Source organism: Halichoeres trimaculatus, unplaced genomic scaffold (genome assembly GCF_033239565.1).
Source record: "Halichoeres trimaculatus isolate MK-OKI-2021-1 unplaced genomic scaffold, fHalTri1.1 fHalTri1_scaffold_24, whole genome shotgun sequence".
Lineage (NCBI taxonomy): Eukaryota > Metazoa > Chordata > Actinopteri > Labriformes > Labridae > Halichoeres > Halichoeres trimaculatus.
In genome coordinates this window covers 1,828,819-1,841,864 of record NW_027437202.1, presented here as the reverse complement: position 1 = coordinate 1,841,864, position 13,046 = coordinate 1,828,819, and the positions used below count along the sequence as shown (strand labels likewise).

At 43.6% G+C, this 13,046-nt stretch overlaps 1 protein-coding gene across 1 annotated transcript in view; it reads left to right on the top strand.

Moving 5' to 3' along the window:
• Nucleotides 1-1,833: 1,833 nt before the first annotated feature.
• LOC141786098 (E3 ubiquitin-protein ligase Midline-1-like) overlaps nucleotides 1,834-13,046 on the top strand; it is a 50,386-nt gene continuing 39,173 nt past the window's right edge. Inside the window, exon 1 of the mRNA XM_074664821.1 lies at nucleotides 1,834-2,022. The gene's annotated coding sequence lies outside the window, so the exon portion shown is untranslated. The remainder of the gene's footprint in view (nucleotides 2,023-13,046) is intronic.

Sequence of the window (13,046 nt, the reverse complement as noted above, 5' to 3'; positions counted from 1 at the left end):
CGTTGTGGCTTTTGAGTTTGCATTGTGGCTTTTGAGTTTGCGTTGTGGCTTTTGCATTTGTGTTGTGGCTCCTGCTTTAGGGGATGTGGCTTTTGCATTTGCGTTGTGGCTTTTGCATTTGTGGTGTGTTTTTTTGCGTTTGCGTTATGGCCCCTGCTTTTGTGTTGTGGCTTCTGCTTTTGCGTTGTGGCTTTTGCATTTGCGCTGTGGCTTTTGCATTTTTGTTGTGGCTTTTGCGTTTGCGCTGTGGCTTTTGCATTTGTGTTGTGGCATTTGCGTTTGCGCTGTGGCTTTTGCATTTGCGCTGTGGGTTTTGCTTATGAGTCGGGCTCTTTGGATGGTGTTGTGGCCCTTTTTTATGTGGTGGCTTTTTTGTTGGTGCTGTGGCTGTTGTGTTTGTCTTGTTGCTTTAGCATTCATGTTGTGGCCTTTTGCTTTCTTCTTGTGCTTTTTTCTTCATATTGTGGCTAAATGGTTTATGATTTGGCTTTTAGGATTATGTTGTGCCTTTTGCTTCCATGTTTTGGCTTCGCCTGCTTACTCGTGGTAGCTCTTGTAAACTGTCTGACTCCTTCCTTTCACCATAACACTGACCCTGAAGTAGATCAAAGCTTCTTGGATGGACCACTGTGAAATCTCCCCCAGACGTTCATATATCTCACTGACTGCTTTAACGTTCCTCAATCAGCACCACAACCACGAAACACCAGCACAGGTGTTGAATGAGGCTGCTTAGAAATCACAGACACGCTGCTGTTAATGACAAACACCTTCAAATCTACCCACACGTAAGATGTGGTAATGATATATATTACCTGCTAACATTAGCATGCTAGGTGAGTCACAGCGAGTAGTGCGACATTTGCTTTTGGCTCAAAGTAAATGTGATGAAGCGCAGCCTGGCAGAGATTAGTCACAGAGTTACCTTAATGATGGAAATAGAACATGTATGCACGGTTTTCTGCAGAACACGTGTCGTGTGCATGAAGGAAAGTGGTTCAATGGACGACATCAGCAACACTAAAGAAAGAAAATCTAATAAAAGCAACAATCAACCAGAGATGCTTTCAGTGAATCCTTCACTTTTCGACAGCGTCACTCTTCTTCTATGAAAACAGTGACATTGAAACATCGCTAAGCTGAACACCTTGCTTATATTTTTTTTCACCCTTTATCAAGCGCTTTAAAATGATTCAGAGAGTTTCAGCTGGAAAATAAAAACATCTGCTCTGAGTCTTCTCCCCTGGGTGACATCCACTTAAAGTACAAAGCAAAGCTGCTAAAAAAAGAGGAGGAGATGAATAAAAATATGAGGCAGTTTGCATCAGCTCCTCATGCGAAGGAGGAAAATTGGATTTATGGAGTGTAATATCTTGTTTAATCAGCAAATGGGTGCCCAGCATGGTGTCTTCATTTGGTTAAAGAGGGGGAATGGGATTTCAGAGGATGTTGTTCAACTTGTTGTAGTAGGCTGAAGGAGATCAGATATGCTCCACAGCAGGCGTGACTTTTCATACTCCTCTCAGAGTGATGTCCCAGGAGGAAGTGATGGATGAGCCAGGACCCTGCCTCTGGTCTCCCGCCTCTCCATCCATCTGCTGAGGATCAAACACACAGAAGGGGCCGAGAAGCTCAGTGCTCCACGTAATGGAAGCATGAGTTCCCTCCTCCTCTAAACGGCGGACAAAGCACTTGCAGCGCGGTTTCCTCAGTCCGCTTCACGCTTGCCTGAGCCTGAACACATGACAAGTAAAACCCAAAGGGTAGGAGAGGGAGGGGGGCTGAACAGGAGGAGGAGGAGGAGGAGGAGACAGGAGGAAAGATCCTAAGTGTTTTGATTTGCGTGTTCACCGGGTGTGTGGATGCATGAATCTGCGTCTTCTCTGTCTCACCTTTGTTTTCCATCACTCCCACTTTCTCCCCCTCCTCTCTCTTCAAGGTTACTCACTATTGTTTCCCGCGCCTGGAATCACTGCACGCTTCTCCTCCTTTCTGTCAGAGGACCATGTGAGGCTCTTCAATGTAAGTGCCTCCTTTGTTGTTTAATTCACTTTCATTAAGAGCGTTCCTTTAGAAGCCAGAGGTTGCGCCTCTTTTCCTTTTTTTTCCATCTTAGCACATGCACAAAAGGGCTGTCATACATCGGAGGGGTGGAGCGGGTCGGGACGGAGTGGGCTGGGGCTGTTTAAGGCTTGATTGCTCCATGTGGTTGACGCGTGGGAGCTGGACGCACGTGTGTGTTGCTGTCATTGTTTAAGCAGCGGTGGAGCTTGGGTGCAGCTTTGTCTTGACTTGAAGTTGGTTTGCTACATGTGGTCTTTGAGCTTTATGCATGCACTCCGAGTGCGTCTTTACAGCTTTGATGCATTAAACTTTTGAGTAAACTGCAGAAGAAAGAGAGAAAATTAAGAATCCAACAGGACGATGTGAGTGTTTCAGTTGATTAAGAGCTAAAATCACTCTAACGGTGGTTTTAGCCACAGTTACGGAGCAAAAATGACAATATTGAACAGACATGATGATTTTTTTTACATGTATCACTCTGGATTGGCTTATTGTGGCAGCGATATCATGTTTAAGGCAACATCCAGAAGTTTGGAGACTTTCAGGACCCTTATTTGGTGTTTCTTGGTTGGTTTTAAGTAGGGCTGCAGCTATCAAATATTTTAGTATTTGAGTATTCTCTTGAAAATCCCACCGATTAATCGAGTAATCGGATAAACTACATTTTTGTTTAGTTACAGAGCAGTTTTTTTTCAAATGAAAATTTTTATCTTTAAGAAATAGAACTTTCTGATACAGCATGTCAGTAAGAGCACTTGCTTTGGTAGCTCCAAAATTTATAAACACACTTTTTTGAGCCTTGTGCATCTCGTCAAATGTTGTGGACCCAAATGGCACCCGTTTCGTAGAATGACCCATTAGTCTCCAAACTCCAGAAAAGAAGCTAGATTTGTTGCTAGTTGCTATTTTGTATAAGAGGTAGCTTGAGGGGTCTGAAAACTCTCTTAATATGACCTCAGCTCTATTTGAAATACCACTCTCTGATCTTTTTTAAAATTAAACGATTCCTCGAGGCGGAGAAAATTACTCGAGTTTTTTTTTTGTAATCGAGTACCTCGAATCATTCGAGGAATCGTTTCAGCTCTAGTTTAAAGTGCTTGCAAAAGTGGCGCAACAATATGACGGCAGATTCATGTCAGATTTACGTTGATTTTCGACTAAACTCTGAAGTTGTTTCAAAGTATTATAAAAGATAGATGAGTTTCTTCAAACTTTACATCATTTATCAAAGATCTTCTTACTTCCACATGAAGATGAAGTTATTCTCTGTTAAGTAGTCTCCTCGTTCGATAAGTGCTCCAGATTTGTTCAACTTTTGCCCAAGTGTCAGCGAGCTTTCAGCGTTTAAAAGCTACCCCTGCTTCACTGCCTGAGCTAAATCACATCTGACGTGGCCTATGAATTATACACGTCGTGTATACATGCTGTTATCAATTATGGACAACTCCACGGAGCTGCGTGCTGACCACAGGGGTCTTTGGTGAACATGCGTGTCTCTTTCAGGAGGACTGCTGGTTTGTGACAGACTTATTTAAATGTCACAGTTTACTTTTGCAATGTTTTTCCAAATTGTTTTGTTCGTGAAAGGTCAGCGCACAAACCGGCAGCTCTGAATATTGAATAAAGATGGGGAGTGTGCAGTCAGAGGGGGTTTCTCTGAGGCTGATTGAGTTGAATCTGTGACTTCACTCCTGCAACATGGATGAAACATCTGGGGGAACTAAAAGGATGCAGCTCCCTCGTGAGAAACCCAGTCCTTTCTGAAGAGGAGTGTCCTCAAAGAGTCACCTAAATATGACTTTCGCAGAAGCTTTTCACACAGCTGTAGCAACATGGAGTTGTTGAGGAAATGTGTTGCTTTATTCATCAGGCCTGAGGCTCTTTAAGTGATGCTTATCTTCTGTGAAACTGGTTTCCAGGAGTCCTGCTCGCGCACTGACCTTTTGTTTCAAGATGGATTAAATGTTTCATTATTCACTTCCAGCTGAAGCAACAATAAGTGTTTAATGCTGTGGTCAACAAGGCAGTGATGCTTCACACTGTATCAGAGCAGAGGCGTGCAGAGGCGTGCAGAGGGAGGTGGTGGAGACGGCAGCAGGATGTGACAGTTGTGAACCTGGAGCTAACAGCGATGAGCTAAAATGAAGTGAAACATCGTGAGAGCATGACACTGACCTCGAGCGTGGATAAAACAAGAGATGTAGAAACTCAGGTGTTTGGTTGTTTGTGGCCGGGTGAAAAATCTCAAAAAGAGGCATTGTTTATAACAGATTGATTCCCTTTCTTCACATGACGACTGGCAGTTGGTGATTTAAACGTAGGATATCAAAATATCCCCTTTGCAGTACGAACTATTTGTAGTTTGCCCAAATTACTCCGTGTTTTAACGCCCTCTCTGCCATATTTGGAGCCCAGCAGGGTTTCAAGCGAGGGGGCCTTGGCACCAGCTCCTGCCAATGTGTCCAATCTTTTTCATGCCCAGCCAACTCCCCCACATTCCTGCTACAAAATCCCATCCCTCCGCTGAGGACTCGAGGGCTTGGCATTCAAGTCCCGGCTCCCCAAGAGCCAAAATCTGGCTGTTGGCCGCCTCCTTGTCTTCCACTGAAGCTGGAGAAAACCACTCTGAGAGGAGAGAAAGGGAAAAGTTTGAGAGAAGTGAGGGTGGGTTTTTAAAATGTGAGTAGAGGCATTTTATTTGCAGTGACCGCCTTTCATCCACCCTGGGGGCGATTTGGCCGTATGAATGGGCCGGTTTGTTCTACGGGTGACCAAACACGGCACTTGAATGTTTATCTGCACAATGACAAAGCTCGCAGGAGCCAAAGACACTCGGTGATGAGATGGACCGTGAACTAGTCAAGTGGCCTGTTTCTGTCTCTAAACACAGAGCTTTTTGGCAGCTTCACTGCGTTGGCGTTCCAGAGACTTTCAGTACATCGTGTTAGGAAAGGACGGGCTGGGAACTCTGTAAGACAGGAATACCATCCTACACAGACAGAACGGAAAGAGAGGATGAATTATCAAGCTCCAAGATTGTTCAATGAACAAGTATGACAGCACTCATATCCATCCAATCAACAACCTCTGTTCTCTGACCTCCTTTGCACCTCCTGTCCCAGTTCAGCGTCACATGACTTAACCCACGTAACTCGATTCCCAACAATCCGATGGAAAAGAGGTGAAAACAATTAGAGATCATTCTCAACTACATTGTAGCTGACACCATTTGTCTCATCTGGTTCACACAGGCTGTACAGCTTAGTACACCATTGATTAACACTGCAGCTCGGAGTGCACACTGCTGCCTGCATTAATTGGCTTTTTGATTAGCTGAAGCTCCGAGTCAATGTCTGGCCTACAAGCAGAGGTGGATCGATGTGTCCTCGTGGAGAATTCATAAAGCCAGGGGATGCTTTGCAGCAAGAAAACTGTAAAAAAAAACTGATTTTCTGAGTCAGTACAGTTTTGAAATCCAAAAGGAAGACGTCAGCTGTTATTACCAGTTATATAAAACAACTGGTTTTGGTGATGACAGCAGCCAGTGGATGTTTACTGGAGATCTGATCACTTTCTCAACATTAGTCTCTAGGCGAGACCACAAGAGGAATGCATCCACTCCACAGGATCAGACTCGCCTCATAAACCACCATCCTGGAAAACTGGACAATTGTTTGCTTAATCTGACTATTTAATGCTCCATCAAAGCTGTGCAGGCCTCATTTGAGCTGAATCTGGCATGTAAGCAGACAAAGGTGACTCTGCTCAGCTCTACCTTTTTATATCTTTTCCCTTGCTGCTCCTCTGAAGGTCTGTTAAAGTTTAGATCACGGTGGAAAAAGCCTCAAAGAGAAACTGAAGTTAAAATGGAAAAGTACAGATATTTTCAAACATCAGAAGCTGCTGTTCCTATAAATAGCTTTGCATGACAGTGACCCAGTGGCAGCAGCAACAGGCGTTGAAATAACTGATCAATTCGTTCCCCTTGATGGTTTGGTTTGATTTTATAGGTCATGACAAGCTAAAGCCTGCTAGTACCGGGTTGAACCCCCTTTTGCCCCCAGAACTGCCTTAATCCTTCATGGCATAGATTCAACAAGGTCCTGGAAAGTTTGGTCCATATCGTCATGATAGCATCACACAGTTGCTGCAGATTTGTCGGTTGAACATCCATGATGAGAATCTCCCGTTCCACCACATCCCAAAGGTGCTCTATTGGATTGAGATCTGGGGACTGTGGAGGACATTTGAGTACAGGGAACTCATTGTCCTGTTGAAGAAAGCAGTCTGAGATGATTCCAGCTTTATGACATGGAGTGTTATCCTGCTGGAAGTAGCATCAGAAGACATTTTTCCAATCTTCTATCGTCCAGTTTTGGTGTTGCTGTGTGAATTGTAGCCTCAGTTTCCTGTTCTTAGCTGACAGGAGGGTCACCCGGTGTGGTCTTCTGCTGCTGTAGCCCATCTGCCTCAAGGTTGGACGTGTTGTGTGTTCAGAGATGCTCTTCTGCAGACCTCGGTTGTAACCAGTGGTTATTTGAGTTACTGTTGTCTTTCTATCAGCTCCAACCAGTCTGTCCATTCTCCTCTGACCTCTGGCATCAACAAGGCATTTTGTCCCACAGAACTGCTGCTCACTGGATATTTTCTCTTTTTGGGACCATTCTCTGTAAACCCTAGAGATGGTTGTGGGTTAAAATCCCAGTAGATCAGCAGGTTTTGAAACACTCAGACCAACAACCATGCCATGTTTAAAGTCCCTTAAATCAACTTTCTTCCCAATTCTGATGCTCAGTTTAAACTGCAGCAGATCGTCTTGAGCTGATTTGTATGACGCTCTGTTCAGAGAGGGTCCGGCTCTGAAACTGAATGGTTGGGTTCTTTTGTGCGAACAGATAACCCACGCTGAGGCGCGTAGAGCCGTGCATGCCAAGAGTGAGTAATGCAATATCGCTAATGGTCTTATGGATCGCCTTGTTTGTTTTCTGAGGGCAGTAACAAAACACACTCATAGACAGTCTGTGTCTAAGCTTTGGAAAAGTGCTGTGAGGGTTTATTGATTGATCCCTCGAGGGCCGAGTGTGTGTGTGTGTGTTTGTGTGCTTACAGCTAGCAGTGCTGGTGTAAGAAGAATATAGACGAGGTGTCGGCCTCGCCTGAGGGGGGACGGCTCCAGCTCGATGGAGAAATAAGACACGTAGAGAGGTTGAGGAGCCGTGTTGGAGGCAAATGTCACTGGCTTTAAGACGCTCGTCTCCTAGCATGAGGCTTGGTAGGGGAAAGACGCTACCTGTCTGAAGTGGAAGTGACCTATGCTTTTCAAAACGCCTCCTGAACTCTGTCCAAGTTTCTTCTTTGTGCGAGGAAAACTTATTCCTCAGAAGAGTCATGAGCTGAGTTTTAATTCTGTGAGGATACAACTGAAATTCTGATCAGGTTGAATCTAATTTGGCTCAAAGCAGGAGGGTCTTGGTAATCTTGTGATTGTAAACAAAGTCTCGTTTGAGGGCTCTGGTTCTAGATTTTTCTCACTTTGCATCAATCTTTGCAGACAACCAGGAAACAACAAGTAAAAACACTAATCCAGCCAAACTCTTCCCAAACGGAGAACACCTGATCCCCAAAAGAGAGGATTAATAATCTGCTCATTAATAATCCAGCTGAGACCATCATTTATTCCATCAATAATTCAGTGTTGTCTTCTGCAGTCGTCACAGTGTATGAAGCCCCCTCCCCAGCTTCATACAAAATGCATGTTGTTTGATTAACGCTCCTTCTCCCACTCCTCTAAATCGCCGTCTTCAGCCAGCCTCCAACTTTTCCTCCACCAGCAAAGTGAAGCTTCTTCTACCTGCTCCGTGCATTAATATGTGAGTGTGTGTGCCTCCTGTCAGGCCCATAAATCACGGTACTTTCTCCAACCAGGTGGACTACAGCACTTTAACCATTGCAATACATTAACCACACACACACGCAGGCGTAGATGTGCACTCCACAGCAGGGACCAGAGCAGAGGAGGTCGGGGGAGCCTGGCTCTTGCTTATAACTTATTCATGCTTCACGCCTTTTCGCCTGGCACACCTGGGAGAGAGTCAATTTTTTTCACAGCAGGGTAGATCCATCTCAAGCAGCGGTGTGTGACTTTTAAATAACAAGCGGCTCCTCAAACTTTGTCACATACTATTTCCTGTTACCTCCTTCGGGGATCCGGATGACAAAGTTGCACTTTATTTTGCTCCCCGGCTGCGTCAGGGCGTTATTAACACATTGCTGTGAGCGCGGTTGGAATCGGGGCCCCAGCTGGAGCGGTTTCAGGCTCGGCTGATTGAATCATCGGCGCTGGATTGGATGGATCCAACTTTAAAGGTCACAGGGACGAGATATTGAGGTGTTGCTTCTAGTCTGTACAGGATTTATTCAACTGCTTCAACACAACTTTACACTGTAAAAAGTTCAATAACTCAATTGGATTTCGCTTTAAAAACTAAAAATTTGTTCGTAAGGTCAATTTGCTCAAATGTATACGTTTTCAGTGTTGAAAATGATGATTTGTGAGTAGGTTTAACTTTTGTTTCTTTTTAAGTAAAAACAACTTAAAATCATTAGTTTGTGACTGAGTTTTGTAATCGTGAGCGAGGAGGAAACACAGTTGATATGAGACCCTTCTGTGCTTTCAGACGTGCAGCAGTGGCAAAAGTTGTCTGTGCTCCACATGGCACGGACTGTTTGTCTGTGCATCACAGCATGGACCAGCCGTCTGTGCCCCTTGTGGCATTGATTAGCTGTCCATGCTCTATGTGGTGTGAACTGACTGACTGCGTCAAAACTAAATAAATCCTTTCAGATGTAATTTCAAAATTGGCCAAAATAGCATGATAGTCCAGTCAAACATTTCATTTCACAGCAAAAGTCAGTAAGTACAAGATCCTGTGCCATGGAGCACAGACCGCCAGTGCCGTGGGGCCAGAAGAACAATATTCCAATGAACAGCAGGGTCTCGTATCTACTGTGTTCCCTCCTCACTCATGGTTACCAAAGCTGTAAATGTTATTTAATTTAGTTTTTCTGATCTGCTTCAATTTTTAATATTACATTTTTTAAATTCATATGTTATCACATCTTTTAGTTTTGAGTTAAGTCAACTTATTATGTTTTATCCATAATAATCATAACTACGATTAAGTTTTCTTATTTCATTACGTAGTTTTTTTAAGGTAATCAGTTTACAAGCATTTTTCACTTAAACTCAACTTATCTGGGTTTACAGTGTACACAAACCACCTGCTAATTTATAGATTAAGGCTTTCAAAATGAAAGATAGGAATAAGTGACATGAATTAAACCATAAGTAAAGAGTCAGAGCTGAAGTTTTTCCTGAGCTGAACTCACCCTGACCTCGATAAACTGCTTGAGGTGAACTGGTGCGTCATCACAAGCCTCGCATTGTGGAAGGTATAGCTCTGATTAGATCTGATTAGTCTGAAAAGATGTTCGTCATCAGCTTCTACCCCCGGACTCAAAGGTAAAGAGACTTTTCCACTCCTCTATTACACTCTCTTCCATGATAGATGCATTAACTGGCACATTAGCTTGCAGATAAAGCCATCTATGAGGGACAGTGACTGCACAAAACCTTCAGGACAGAAGCACGAATGCACACAGATATGTAGGAGTAGCTAATGGTCGAATAACCATTGAATCCTTTTTGCACATTCTAAAATTTGCTCCAATTAGAAAGTCTAATTCTATGAGTCACTGACGTTTGAAGGATTCATTAGGATGGTCTCATTTTGACGCCTCAATGCTCATTTTGCAGCTTTGTTGACCTGGATACAGAGATTTTGTCCACTGATAACGACCATTTACCTCTCTTCTCCTCCAATCAATCACAGCTCCTCTGACTTGTTTCTTCTATGTCTTTAATACTAAAACAGGCCTAAATTTTCAGATTTTCTTTGTGTGCTGCTGTCATGGCGCGCCAGCTGGTGTTGGTTCGGGGCGAGGGCTAGCAGCGAGGACGTGACTCTTTTAGTGACAGTTTGAGGACACATTGGGCCTGCTGACAGCTAATGATGATGCTTTCTGACAGCCGTATGTATGCATGAGTCCATCTGTGTGTGTTTGTGTTTATGGTAGAAGTGTGTGTGTGTTGCTTTTGGGCATTTGTGTGTGCTGGACTGTGTATGGGAGAATTTGCATTAGCCTGGATGAAGCTGTGGATAATTTGTCTGCTGTGACAGAGAATAACCTTCAGCTTTTGAGCTATGTGTGTGTGTGTGTGTGTGTGTGTGTGTGTGTGTGTGTGTGTGAGCCATTTCTGCATGCATAATGCACATCATCGCTGCAGGACCTTCATCCCAAATCTGACCAGAAATACACTTTATTTCCCGGATGATGTTTTCATTGCACCTCCTCTGACGTCAGCAGGGCAGACATGTTCACACTTGGCGCTGAATCAGAGTTTATTCTGATCGCATCAACCTCAGCCGCTTCCTTATTCCTCATGAGACAAACACGCAGCCGTCGATCTAAATATTTCTACGATCAGCTGACCTCATCCGTCTCTGACTCACAGCACAGCTATGCATACGATCCGTCCTCTCCTAGAAAATCTCAGGGTCTTCGTGCTTCTGCAGCGCCCGAGGAGAGGTTTGTCGAGGTTAACTGTCAGTTCATGTACACAGAGACAAATGATCACACACACACACACATGCACAGAGCTCAGGATTCCTCTTTCCCATGTTTGCACACTCACCTTCTAAACTCAGGTTTGCCATTTTATGAGTCATGTGAGTGCTATTCTTATTTAAAGGGACAGTTCACTCAAATGTGTCCACTTGAGGCTAGCTGCAAAGCCAGTGACTCCCCCACACGTGGAGAGGATAACTTTACAGCATATTCAACATGTTCACAGCCTGGTTAGCGGCATGTAGCTCATCTGTTTAAGAGCAACACTGCACAGGGGGTGCTGCATTTTTAAAATGCACCTGTCAGAGTTACATAAAAGAGTTAGAGTTGAGCACAAACTTGTATGACTACAGGCACAGCTGTTGATGAACAAGTGGATCACATTGTAGGCATTTGCCAGGAGGCTTAGACACTCATTTCATCACACATAACAGTTTATAGTCTGATTCTGAAACTTAACAAAACAGGTGCAGTAGTTAAAGAATGAAGCAGTGACTACTATTGCACTATAACTTTCACCAATATTGACCAATAACTTTAATTTTATTACTGTTAAAAATATCCAATTTTTTTTTCTTTTCTTTTCTTCTTTGTTTTTCCTTAATCAATTTCATTCATTTATTATTAGTTTACTTACAGATTTAATTGTACTATTTCTATTCTAATTCAGTATGATTTGCATTGATATTACTGCTGTCGTTACAGTAATCTCAAAGTATTGTCTTGATGTTATGTTGTCTCTATGCAACAAAAAGCTAAAAAAAAGAAAAAGAAGAATGGAGTTATGCTATGCAGCATCACATTAGAGCCAAAACACAGTGATCTAACTCCTCTGGATTCTGAGGAAACTTGTTTTTCTTCCTAAATGAGCAGAATCTGATGGCTTAATTTTCCACAGGCAGATGGTCAAACAATCCACACGGAGAGAAAAAGAACAGCTAAATTTATAGTTGATCACTGAGCTTTCTTTATCTCCTCCCTACGCTCTGTATCACCTCATCCGTCTGCTCCCTCCCGTTCTTAAATATCTGTTTTTATGTCTCTCCTGTGTATCACTTTCTCCCTGATAAGATCGTGTTATTCGCTGAGACAGGTAGCCCACAGCGTCTCCAACAGAATCCACTTTCTGACACACAAACTGCTCTGAAATCCTCTGTGAACAACTTCCATCCCACTTTCCTTCCCTTTTTGACCCCAGACTGTGCTTCAAAGCAGCTGCCGCGTCTGTGCTCGGCTGGTACCAGCTGTACATCTTCCCCCCTCGCTGATTGAAAGCAGCGCTTTACAGCCCGCGTGAGCTCTCGCTTCGAAGGCCAGGGGTCGCTTTGAGGGGAAATGTGTTTGGCATTTTCTGGACGGCCCTTAGCTGTGACTACCAAGTGCTTTAAAAAGGTCACAAACATTTTTCTTCTACTTCTTTTTTTGTGTGTGTGAGGGGTGGTGCCGAGACTGAGACGTGCTCACACTCAGAGGTTCGTATGTATGAAGAAACACAACATCTTCCCATGAGTCATGCAGAATAAATGCATGTGTTTAACGTAAAGATAGAAATCAGGGGCTGAGGAGGTTTTAAGGCGCTGTATATCTCAGTCATAAAGATGCCTGAGGGTGAATTTATGCTGATGGAGCGGCTGTTTAAATGTAAATGTGTAAAATATGGTAGTGTCCACTTCAAAGAGCTCTGCCTCGCATTCTTGGAGAGCCGACAATCCGTGTCCATTTGCATTCATTTCACAAGACCCGCTGAAAACAGTGTCGCAGCTCAGATTTGTGCATCCCGGCATATGTTGGGTGTAAATCCAACAAATCCCAGACTACCCACTGCGCCCGTGCCCTCTGAAAGGCCTTGGTCATAACCCTGTCGTGCTTTATCCCCGTAATGGTCTCAACCCCGAGACGGCAGACGGAGTCCTAGCGCATTCCGCTCATTCCTCAGTCGTTAAAAATAAGACCTCTCCAAACTCTGCGGAGGCCGGGTTGCTCAAATTCAGAGGCTTTTTGGGCTGGAAGTGGAGGACAAGAGGAAATAAAAGGCTGTTTTTGTAAGATTTGAAAAAGATGTAGCAACTAGAAAAAGAAAAAAAAAGTAAAGATGATTATTTGACACCCAAATGTGGTTGTAGGAAATTACAGAGTGAGTTTCAGACAGCTGGAATAAGATATAATTTCCTATGAGTGCAGCCTTGAGGTGGACAAAAGACGACTTTGAAACCATATTAGATTTCACAATTTCTGAGTTTCATGCATAAAAAAGCAATAACAGAGAAGTTAAACTGTAAATTTACTCAACCCTT